The following is a 12584-nucleotide window of genomic DNA, read 5'->3' as shown; positions in this document are numbered from 1 at the left end:
TTTCATTTTGCTTGTTCCTCCCTCTTGTCAGTTTTTCCCTTAAACTTTCATTTGTTACTAGTTATCCCATTGGCCTGTTCTGTTCATGATAATTCATTCTCCCATGACACTTTAATAATTAACAGTGGTTCTGATTTTCCCCATTTCTATAAATGCTCTTCCTTTTTTTTTTATTATTTAATTTGATTTATATGCTGCCCTTCTCCGGAGACTCAGGGCGGCTTACAATGCGTTAAGCAATAGCCTTCATACTTTTGTATATTTATACAAAGTCAGCTTATTGCCCCCACAACTGGGGCTATTGGGGAAAAATGTTCTCATTTCAAAACAGATATTTTGTGAGCAAAATCTACATTGTCAGTGAATTATCGGCATCTTTTCTTATTACATTTAGAATATGCGCTAACTCATTATGACATCAGAGTATTTTAACCAATGGCTAAGGCTTGTAACTTAAATGGCGATAAGGGGTATTTTTGATCTATTATAAGATTCCAATTTCATTAGTTATTCTTCAGTTTGGTTTGAGTTTTTTTTTTTGCTTTTATCACCAGCATTACATTTCTAATTTCCCCTTTCTCAACAGCATTCCTGAAATAGTTTAAATTTTAATGAACTAGTTACTGTTGCGAACAGAATACTAGACTATGGGGACATATCCTGATTCAAGAAAACATGTTCTTATATTAAACTTCACATTTGGATATCTATTCAAGCCCTATTACCCTTAAAGATCAGCCATAACTATCAAAAATCTGCCAATATTCTTTTATATATATATAAAAAGGAAAAAGAAAACATCTTCAAGGATGTCAAAATATTGCATTGGCTTCAGTTTTTATAAGTCTCTAAAGGAAAGGAAATTCTGCAATTGTAGGGTAATATCCAAAATGCCTCTTTATGTGTTCTTGTGTACAAATGGGGTGCACAGATGGTATAATCAAGAAGGCATTCTCAGTTGATCTTCAGAGTTGTAATGGGATATAGGGGAGGAGGAAAGCTCTTAAGTATGTTGGGCCCAAGCTGTTGAGGACATTATAGGTCAAGGTAAATACGGACATTTTTCTTACAAAAAATATCCACTAATAAAAATAACAGTATACCAAAAACAATACATTACTATAAATATTCACAATTTCCCTAGAGGATTGGGGGCGAAGGGAAGTGGTGGAAAGTAAACCCAAAACTCTATATTAGTTGAGGTACATAAAGGGACCTAAATCTGCCAAAGGGCTAAAACTAACATCATGAACCATCTGCTGGGTGGCAAGCAAGCAACACACAACAATACACAGACTGCACACTGCTCCCTTCATATCTCTTTGGATCAGTGTCCTTGTAATTAAATTAATACACTGAGTAACACTTTAGAAAAATCTCTCTGATGACATTGGAAAACATATGAAAAATTTATAAAGCCTGTAGAACTGTATTTTGTAGTTATTTAATAGCGATGTGTCAAGTTTTCAGCCTATTACTTTCTGCTGTTACTGAATATAAAGGTCGCCATCTTATTTGACTGAAGTGCAGTTATGTTTATTGCAAGAGGGCAAAACAAACAAGAAGTCTAAAGAGAGCATTTAACATCAATGAAACTATAGCTAAACAAGTGTTCAATTCATTAGTTAAACCGGTCTACTCACATTTGAGTTGCACTGAATCTAGGGACACTTACTCCCAAGGAAATGGGATAGGATTGAAATCTTCAAGAGTAGACAAAAGTATAGAAAATAATAAGCATGAAAACCACACCATAGCACATATTGCACAAATTCAAGCTATTTCCACAACATGTCTAAAAACTTCTCTTCTGAGACATATTAATCTGTGCAGTAAATGTAAGAAATTTAATGAGGTGCATTGACTTTTGAAAAGAAAGCATCTTAAGTTATTACTGATTCTCCAAATTAAACCATTTGGGTTATGAACAATATCCAGAATACTAAAAAAAAAAATAGAAAAATAACACATCTTAATTTTTGGATCACCATAATGGCAAAACTAACTATGTGGTCACCTCCACATATATTTCCTAGAATTTTCAACCAGCATGATCAAAGGAAGTGCTGGCTACGAAATCGGGGAGCTGTAGCCCCAACATGTGGACAATTTGATAATCACAATATCTTGCATTCCATCCCTTCTTCAATAAAGAAATCATTTATGTTCACAGTATAAGGACATGAAATAGAATGTTGAGTTGCAATTATTGTGGGCAACAAGTCCCACGGTGCTTTCAAATCAACTTATTTTTCTTAATTGTACTCAGAAATATGGAAAATCTAATTAACTTCTTAACAAAGAAATTACAATAATTAAGGTGCCTAATAGTGGTGATTAAGGAGGACACTGTGATGAGAGGTAAGGAAGGATATCTGAAGGCAAGAGGAAAAGGCATATAGAAGCAGCAGCAGCAGCAATGGCTGTCTCTTAAAGAGAAAAATCACACAATATAGATCCATGGATGATTGCAACATGTGTTATTTTTGAGTGCTTCTCCTGTAAGAGATAAGAAACCCTCCAAATCCCTGCTATTCCAGCCAAGAAACATCCAGAAAAGGATGTTGAGTAAGTCTGAAGCAGGGGTAAAATGCACTTACCTTCACTACTGGATTGGAAATGTGAGCCCTCGCGCCTCTTCTGGTATGAGCCAGTGGGTCAAAAACGAGACGTGATGATGTCCCAGTGGGTGGGCGGAGCCTTCTGCAGCTGGCCCTACCTCCTCGTGCGAGCAGGATAGATCCGGTCGCATTTCACCACTGGTCTGAAGGTTGTCTGAAATTGTCTGAAGGTTGAATCATTGCAACTGGATTATTTTTTTGTTTAATTTTTATTTTATTTTCTTAACAAAAAATTAATCCAGTTGCAATGATTCAACCTTCAGACAATTTCAGACAACCTTCAGACAACTCTACCTGGATGGCACCAAAGGTGCTTTTTCAAGAGGCAACTGGACTTGTCTTGTTTTTCTTTGAAGACGTTTCGCTTCTCATCCAAAAAACTTCTTCAGAGCTGAAGAAGCTTCCTTGGATGAGAAGTGAAATGTCTTTACGAAAAACAAGACAAGTCTAGTTGCCTCTTGAAAAAGCACCTTTGGGACAACCATGAGCTGGATGACTGAGAATCTCCATAGACACTTTACTTGGATGATTGAGAAACTTCATCAACAGACGTTGAGTAAGGGACTTGTGTAGCATCTAAGAGGAAGGAGGGATTATTAGAGAGCCAGTTTGGCATAGTGGTTAAGGTGCTGGCCTACAAACCAGAGACTGTAAATTCTAGTCCTGCCTTAGATATGAAAGCCAACTGGCTGACTCTCTCAGCCCAATTCACCTCACATGATTGTTGATGTGGGAAAAAGGAGGCAGATGAAAGAATATGTATGGTTAAATTATTTGTACTAAATGTGGGATTAAAAATTAATAAATTAATTAAATAAAAAATAAGATCGTAATTATTGAAAATAAGGTTGGAAGTCATTTTTTTTCATAACTTTAGTTCCTTTTCCTTTAGATTTTTTTATTTTATGTAAATGCTTAACCAATGAATTTTAAAAAGAAAATAATATTGGGTGATGTCATTTAAAGGGGGAGAGTCCTCTTAGGATAACAAAATAGCTCTATTGCTATAATATTTTATAACCAAACTAATCTTACATTTCAAGGTAGAAATTTGGCCTATGCAGCCAAACACTTTATTGTGATCAGCTCTGTACTCCTTGAAGCAGCTGTCTAAATTTTTGAAGACTTAATGCTTAATCTTTGCAAGGCTCAGGAGATGGATGTTCTGCTGAAGTTTTATCCCCTGAAAGGGGAATAATTTACCTTCTCCAGAGTTCTCCTCATCTATATCTCCAAAGGTTGAGAATATGCTCTGGAGAAGACCTGTGTTTCAGCTGTGAAAGCAGCCAAATGAAATATTGAGTCAAAATGGTTGTTATAGTAGTACAGATGTTGTCAAAACATTATGAAGAGGCATCTCAGATACTCTCACATCTATATTATGTGTACAGTAACATGTATCTATAGAAGACTCATTCTTTTCAGTCTCCAGTACCAAAATGAGTGCATGGAAGCTTAGATTGAAAATGTTGCAAGTTAGCTAAGCAATTTCTAATGGCAGCCATTTTTTTACCAAGTGATGCTAGGAAAGTTACCACAGATACAGACAGAAAAAAAAAGTTGGCACTTCTAGTTCAGTACTTAAAGACATACCGCATAAGAGCATCAGTGACAATAAGGACTTCCATAATCCTCCTCCCTCTCCATAGTAGTTTGAAGCTTAAATATTGTTATTTTTGCCAGTTGAAATTTGTAATATACACATAAACCGGTCTCACTTGCTTGGTGTCTTTCTTTCGAAATAAAAATGGAACTCCTTTGAGAGGATTAACACATAGGACACTAGTAAGTAATCCACATTTTTTTACATTCTTTGTATTTCTGCAGGTGAAATGGTAGACAGACAACTTTTGCCAGTTATTTCTACTCTTTCACAAAAGGAAATGGAAGAACAGTCCAAACTGCTGGTGTTTTGACAGTTTTCTCTGAGTACTCATCTCTCTTTGGAGGTTTTACAAGTGTTTGCAAGAAATCTTTGCAAAATGAGACAGGTCCTTGAGGAGAGCAATGTGTTTTTTTCTTCATATTTCAGAATTATTCAAAAAGCACAGTTCATTTGTTTGTGAAAGAACTGTGAAGTAGTAGCTGAAAACGGGCAACATCTAGAAGCTGATTCACAAGTTCCAACTCAGCGGAAAAAATAATGGAAGAACGTGACCATAGAGTTCTCTATGTAGGAAACTACCTTGTATCCGCTTTATTATTTATTTATTTGTTATTTATTTATTTGCGATATACCTGACTTTTATTCAGGAGTTCAAAGTAATGCATATATGCTCTCTCCTTCCACTTCCCTTCTCTCCCTTCCCAGCAACATGCTATGAGATGTTTTGGGCTTAGATACAGTGACTGACCCCAAAACACACAATGAACTTCCATGGCTGAGGGTGGACCACAAACTGGGTAGTTCAACAGCTCATCAGTACTCCACCAGTTCTTTATAGTGTAGCCTAACAGTCTCAGAATTGACTGGAATGATTCTGATTTCATGCAGGAGGCAGTGCCATCTTTCTTTGAGATGTGAAATACTGAACTGAATTCACTTTTACACAGATAACATTTCTGTATGTTTTGGGGACAAAATGGGCTTATGGCTACTGCTTCATAAACAGTGGAGATTTTGCCCAGAGATAAGGCCTGGGAGAAAAGATAAATCTTCATTAGTCACCTGATGGATAAGATTAGGAGCCTAATGGCTATCAAGAAAGAGTGAGTGTCTCCATTCAGACATTGCTAAACATTGGGAATTATATTAAAATTGCTCCCTCTTGTCTCCCTGTTCTTATAGTTTCTTCTCTGTATCTATGCTGCTATCCTTAACAGAGTCCATAAAATTGAAATATCGATGCTAGGAAACTACTTGGTGGCAAGTAGCTTGTCATGAACGCTTCTTTTAGTATATGCATTAATCATAATCAAAGAATGAACACTATCTTAAATTCATATTTCAGGCTGGAAAAAAAGGGGGGTGGGCTTTAATATTGCCAAGACGTCCCAAAGTTGTAGACAGAGAAGAGCTTTATAAGGATTACAGTTGAAGGAATCATTGAACACTTGTTGTCGTTGTTGTCAGCCATTCAGTCATTTCTGTCCCTCAACCACTCTATGGATCACCACTTTCCATGTTCCTCTGTCTCGCACCACCTTCTTCAGATGCCCCATAGTCATCCTGCAGTCATCCTTTATAGCAGGGGTCTCCAACCTTGGCAACTTTAATTCAAGGAGTTGAAGTCCACAAGTCTTAAAGTTGCCAAGGTTGGAGACTCCTGCTTTATAGTGTCCAGCCAGTGGATTCCAGGTTGGCCCCTTCTCCTTTCCCGCTGATCACTCCCAGCATGATTGACTTTTTGAGTGAGTCAGCTGTCATGACAGGACCAAAGTAGGACGGCCTCCATTTGGTGGCGATCTTGGCTTCAAGTAATATTTTGGGTGAAGTTCAGTCTAGGACTTCTTTGGTATTTTTGCAGTCCAAGGGATGCGTCATACCACAATTCAAGGGCATCCACTTTTCCCCTATCTGCCTTTTTCAGAGTCCAAGTTTCGTAGCCATAAGTAGCAATTGGAGAAATTATTGCATTAACTAATCTGCACTTGGTTATGAGGCCGATGTCTTTACACTTCCAGATGTTACTCATGCCAGACATTGCCCGTGTTTATTTTATTTTGCCATTTCAATTGCCAACATAATGTTTCTCCTATTTTTTGTCCCATCAGGATCAGTGCTGTATCATGCACTTGATTTTGTACAAAAATAAATAAATAAAAACCATCCCTGCAACTTCAGCAGAAGGGTGCTAGGACTTCAGAGATGTCAGCAATGTAGCTGGCCCTCTAACAATTCGGCGTAACCACGAGAGAAGTGAATGTTAGTGATGCACTGTTCTAGATCAACAGTTCTTCCGACTGAGACATCTTAATCGAGCAATTAGATAGCTTTCTGTTGTCATCCTTTAGTGTTTCCCAGATTGGAGAAGGGAACAGATTTGCTGCTTTGCTCCAATGACTGCCAGCAGCAGTGTTTGTTGTTAACAAAGATATTTACACCTAACCAACAGTTGGCAGGTGTTAACACTTTGTTACTTGCTATTCCCACATGCTGAGAGTTGTGGGAAGGCTGCCAAGCCCTTCGTCTTGATCAACACTTGAGTTTTACAACAGGAACACAACAAGAAAAGCAATAATAATTTGTTTAAAAATTGAATAGAAGCAATGGAAATGCCACATTTTAGGTTTGGGGGTTTTACCTGAAGGAAGTATTAAGCTTTATGGAATTTGGCCTTTTTTTTTTTTCCAGTGAAGGGATGAAAGCAGCTGGCCTGGGAGGATGTCAGCCTTAACATGTACCGTAGTGCGTACATAATGTGCTCACCAATCAGGCTTGACATTTGCATCAAGAGGAGGACATTAAAGTGTATTTTGTCAGCACGCTCCTCCATAATGCAGCTTTGCCATGCATGAAAAACATTGTAAAGAAACAGACATTTTAATACAATTTTCTTCCAACCTGGTTGGAGATGATTTTCCATCTGTTTTGATCTTTAGGTAGTAATTTTTGCTGGCCATGAGAACTGAAATCCAACAAATTTGGGAAGCGGACAATGTTTCACGCCTTTCTGGGGAATGGCTTTGGGAATTGGGAAATACTTTTTTTCCCCCCACAAAGTATAAAGTATCTTCATTGTCCTATAGAAAAAACTTTGAATCAAATCTTGTGAATATTAAAAATAGCATAATAAGTACGGTATCTGCTTTGGTTGGCAGGTTAACAGTAAGGTAGAATTCCCTGGCTTCCTCGGTTGGGGATTCTGTCTGACAGGGGGGGGAAGAAACAGGTGCGGCTGGCTTTTTTCTCTGGCGCAGGAGTCTCCAAACTTGGCAATTTTAAGACTTGTAAACTTCAACTCTCAGAGTTCTCCAGCCAGACATGCTTCATCTGTTTCTTCCATCCCATGTCGGAAAAAGTCCCCAACTGAGGAAGCCAGGGAATTCTACCTTACTGTTACATGGCTGGCTAAGGAATTCTGGGAGTTGAAGTCCAAAAGTCTTATAGTTACCAAGTTTGGAGGCTCCCCTGCTCTAGTAGCACAGCCAAAGTTAGGGATGTCCAAGCAGTAGCACCACTATATTGGTTGACCTGTAGCCACTTTGAATGGCTATGTTATTCATTGCTGCTAATTGTTGCTGGTTTATAACAAAAGGGCTGATTAGAAATTCCTGCCTGGAGTTAAATTTATGTCCTGTGCACCCAAATCCTCCTGTTTGACCTTGGTTGGACAAAGGCTGAGGGACAAGGAAGGCAGGATTGGAGCAGGATGTTTTAGAAGAAGGGAAGATAGGCATCCACAAAATGGTGGCCAAGATCTTTTTTTCACAGGAGAATGCTACTCAGCTAAGGTATTTCTCTAGATACTGATTACGGCCACCACTCCTCCCATTCTGCAATATCTTAGAAATATTGAAAGAATTATCCCTGGTGCATTTGAGTTGTGTTTTTTTTTTGCTTTCAGTCTCTCCAGGTAGAGTTCTGTGGGTCATATTGGAAATGGCTTACTGGGAAGACTGAAGGGTTTAAGTTTTTTTTTATATATAAGTACAGGATGTTGTTTGTTGGAAATGTCCAGTGTTGGAGACAGGTGGAAGAATAATGCACTTTTGTTAAACTACAAAAATCCAATTATAGAAGGGCTGGAGGAAAGAATTACTTAGACTTAGTCAGCAATGATTATTTTTTTTTAAGTGGTTCACAATTTCTCTTTTTCGAATTCAGAAGAAATATTTATAGTTACTTGAATCAAATAAATGCATCATTCCTTATCCTCACTAAAGAAGAGTTCAAGAGAAACGACTATTTGTCTTCCCATTTCTCCCTAGGTCAGTGATGGCTAACCTTTTCCAGACCGAGTGCCCAAAGTATGTGCATATGTGAATGTGCATGCAAGCACCTAAACCCCCAAAATATAATGCGTGCGTGGTCCTTGCGCATGCGCCACGACCCCCCACATGTGTGTGCAACCCCACCCCCTATATGCGCGCGTGCCACCCTGCATGCATGGCGAGACCCAAAGACCAACTGGACAGCAGGAGGCACGTGCACATGCGCAGCAGGAGCTGAACTGGGGCGATGGCTCGCGTGCCATCAGATAGGGCGCTGCTTGCCACCTTTGGCACATGTCATAGGTTCGCCATCATGGCCCTAGGTAAATACCACAGGCCTGAATTTCTATGTTTTCAGCACAACAAAGATAGCTTGATGATAGCAGATGCTAATGAGAAAACTGTATGCAGAGAGTTCCTTTAGTTCCTTCTATGCTATTCTATAGAGAAAATGAACTTCATCTGTCCTGGAAAAATCCAAAGCCATTGAGCAAGCTCACTTCAGATTTATATAGCAAACTGAAATAATGCCCAAACATTTTTTTTTAAAAGAAAAGTATTTGAAGAGCTTCTCTTAAAGGTTTTATTTTATTCAGAAAACATCTCTGGAACAACCGTCTTACAAACAATATTCCCTGCTGAGGTAAACAAGGTATCAATGCTCCTAAGATTTTGAACCCAAGGGAAGAATTGTGACTTACCTAAAGCCACTGTGGATTGTTTTTGCCAAGAACTGACTGCTGTATGGAAAACGTTGCATGGAAACCACATCTCTTCCAAGTTGGTGTGCATGAAGTACCAACACTGGTGTGTGAAAGGACATGCTATGACAGTGCCAGGTACTCAGCTGCCAATAACTGCAGGAGAGTTTTTTAAAACTATAAGTAACAGTCTGTAAACCAAGAGTGATTAAAATACAGCATGACTTTAGTAATATAATAGAACCCTGAGAATGGATTTATCTTTGCTGGGAGTTGAGCATTGCCTGGCTTTGTGAATGCAATGCAATGCTTTACCTATGAATAGACTTCAACATCAAAAACAAATAGTCCTCCATTTACAACAGTTCATTTAGTAACCATTCAACGTTATAACGGCACTGAAAAAAGTGACCTATGATCGTTTTTCACACTTTGCAGCATCCCTATGGTCATGTGATCAAAATTCAGATACTTCCCTCTCCTCTTATTATTTTTACAAATAGCTCAAGATGGCGAACATATCCAACATACCTTCCTCCTGTTTTCCCCACAACGACAACCTTGTGAGGTGGGTTGGGCTGAGAGAGAGTGACTGGCCCCAAAACACCCGGCTGGTTCCATGGCTAAGGCAGGAAAAACTCCGTTTACAGCCTGGTGCCATAACCACTAGACTTAACTGCTATGACCTAATATACTGAATACACCACAATTGTTGGTTTCATACAATGCAGTAAGGCATAAATCATAATTTATAACCCATAATGGCTGGATGCATACAGACCTAGTCAACACAGGTATTGCTATGTTTGGTGCGTGAATTAAGTCTAGAAATCAGATGCAATTTCTAAGTTTCTAAATGGTTTATATATACCAACTATATTATTTATTATTTATTATTTATTATTTATTATTTATTTATTTATTTATTTATTTATTTATTTATTTATTTAAATTTATATACCACCCTTCTCCCGAAGGACTCAGGGCAGTGAACAGCCAAAGGTAAACACACAGAATACAAAAGTTTAAGAACAGTTTAAAAAACATATTAAACAATTTTGACCCAACAATTAAAATACCCCTTTTAAAATTAAGCAATTGGAGAAGTTAGACCAGCCCGGCTTGTTGAAATAAAAAAGTCTTGAGGGCCCAGGAGAAAATACGTAAATCCGGAATCCTCTGTATCTCCGGGGGGAGCTCGTTCCAGAGTGCAGGTGCTCCCACAGAGAAAGCTCTCCCCCTGGGGCCGCCAGTTGACATTGTTTGACTGACGGCACCCTGAGGAGCCCCTCTCTGTGGGAGCATACTGGCCGGTGGGAGGCTCTCGGTGGCAGAAGGTGGTCTTGTAGGTACCCAGGTCTTAAGCCATGGAGCACTCTAAAGGTGGTCACCAACACCTTGAATCGCACCCCGAGGACCACCGGAAGCCAGTGCAGCTTCCGCAGGAGACGTGTTACATGGGAGCGCCATGATGCTCCCATAATCACCCACGCGGCCGGTGATTATCACACCAGATGAAATAAAGGAAAATCTTTTTTAAAAAAAAAAAACATGTTAATGGTTCATTGAATGACAGTGAATGAATGGTTCATTCATTCAGGAACACTCTTCCCTCTTAATAATCAATTGATTAATCTAAACCTTCACTTTATTATTTTTACACACACGTTAAACATTACAGTTTTGATATATCAAATGATGTAATTAAAAAATGCCCCAACAAGATATGCATTTTCTTTGTCTTATGAAAGAGAAAAGACATATTTGCTGACAGAGTCCACCCACATTTGGTTTTTCATAGGACAAGTTAAAATGATAAAATGTATTTGTGAAAAACTGTCAGCTGCCATTTCTCATAATGTTTATTCTTGTCTCTTTCTCCAATCTCTCTCTCTCTCTCTGTAACTTTTCAACAGTTATAACGAACAGCAAGACATAAGGATCAAATGAGTTCTTAGCGTGGATCTTCATTTAGTTTTATATTTCATGTCCTTAGCTCTGGTGTGTCTTTGGAGCAATTGGATATCTGTCCGGAGATAAGGCATTGCTCCAATTTCTGAAAAATAAAAGTTATATATCTTCTGTATTATCTGCTCCTTGTACTGGCCATTTCTTTTAAAAGAGTTGTCTTTGATTCCCACCCCCCTTCAAGAAGCAATCATGTTTCCAGTCTACTAGCATAGAAGCATGTGAGAAAGATGGTTATGCTTTACCTATGTTAAAACTGATTATTACAGCTATAACAGCTACATACTTGTATCTGAGAAATGAATTCATTACATGCTGCATCACATTCGCCACCATTTCTCTACTAGCGTAAAGTATGGATAACCTAAAGCATTTTTGTTTTGCACTTGCAATAGCTTCTTTACAAGGATTATCCAGGCTTAGTATGATTCAGTCTCCTGTGTTCTAAAGGAAAAAAACATTCCCAGATCATATTTAAACTACCAGTTGCTATGTGGGACTGATTGGGGTAGATTGTAGGGGTGACACTGAAATATAATTTTATCATATTTTATTTATATCTTAAATTATTGTATTTTATTCCAATTTCATTTTAAATTGTATTTTATCCAATTCCATTTTAAATTGCTTTTATCAAATTTAGTAATAAGTTGTTTCTGGAACTCTGCACTTTGATATGGCCCAAAGGCTAATCAATCAATCAATCAATCAATCAATCAATCAATCAATCAAAAAGCATTCCCAGCTCATATTTAAACTACCAGATGCTATTGCTGGAAATTCTGGGATTTATTTATTTATTTATTGCCAGCAAAAGCTTGATTGGCAGTTGTGATATTAGTTTTATTTACTAACTTGGCACCCCAATCATTATTGACTGTGAGCACTGTACAACACATCTAAACCAGTAAATATGTAAATGTATACAATGAACACTGTACCAGTACCAAGGACAATTCAGTGATATTAACTGCACACATCTTATTTAGTTTTCTGGGGTCACACTGATCTCAGTGGTACATCTGGCACATTCTATAAAAGTTCTCTAATTTAGATCCTGGCATCTCTAGTCATGCCAATTGGGGACCACTTTCCCCCCAGAGAAGGAAATAGTGTGTTTATATACAGTTTTCAATGTATCCAACAAAATGTTTATGTTTATACACATGTGCATACATACATGGCTACACAGACTTTCTCCCACAAAGGATACAGATTGATAAGATTATGAACAGGCTAGCCTTGCATTCTGGCATTTTCGATATATAAAATTATTACATACATTGTTAAGGCAAGGAAAATAAAACCCCTGGAGAAATACTGCCTTGGAAAAGCGCCTCCCTTATAATTTGATGGGTCTTCTCATATAGTAGAATCAAGTCCTGTAATATGGGGTTTAAATATATGGTAGTAGTTAGAG

General features: G+C 38.1%; 2 long non-coding RNA genes across 5 annotated transcripts in view; one reads left to right on the top strand and one right to left on the bottom strand.

Moving 5' to 3' along the window:
• Positions 1-11282, top strand: part of LOC148114871 (uncharacterized) — a 37186-nt gene extending 25904 nt beyond the window's left edge. For 2 of the 4 annotated variants that reach the window (XR_015733288.1, XR_015733289.1), the window contains one exon: positions 11113-11282. This is a non-coding gene — a long non-coding RNA (uncharacterized LOC148114871). Of the gene's footprint in view, positions 1-4448; positions 4662-11112 lie in introns of those variants that run through there. The other 2 variants (XR_015733290.1, XR_015733287.1) reach the window with 1 other exon arrangement.
• Positions 11041-12584, bottom strand: part of LOC132709167 (uncharacterized) — a 125220-nt gene continuing 123676 nt past the window's right edge. Inside the window, exon 5 of the long non-coding RNA XR_015733295.1 lies at positions 11041-11252. This is a non-coding gene — a long non-coding RNA (uncharacterized LOC132709167). The remainder of the gene's footprint in view (positions 11253-12584) is intronic.

The sequence above is a fragment of the Pantherophis guttatus genome, chromosome 3 (genome assembly GCF_059756535.1).
Source record: "Pantherophis guttatus breed Tessera chromosome 3, ASM5975653v1, whole genome shotgun sequence".
NCBI classification, from domain to species: Eukaryota; Metazoa; Chordata; class Lepidosauria; order Squamata; family Colubridae; genus Pantherophis; species Pantherophis guttatus.
The sequence above is the reverse complement of the archived record's forward strand: the minus strand, read 5'-3'. Positions and strand labels throughout refer to the sequence as shown.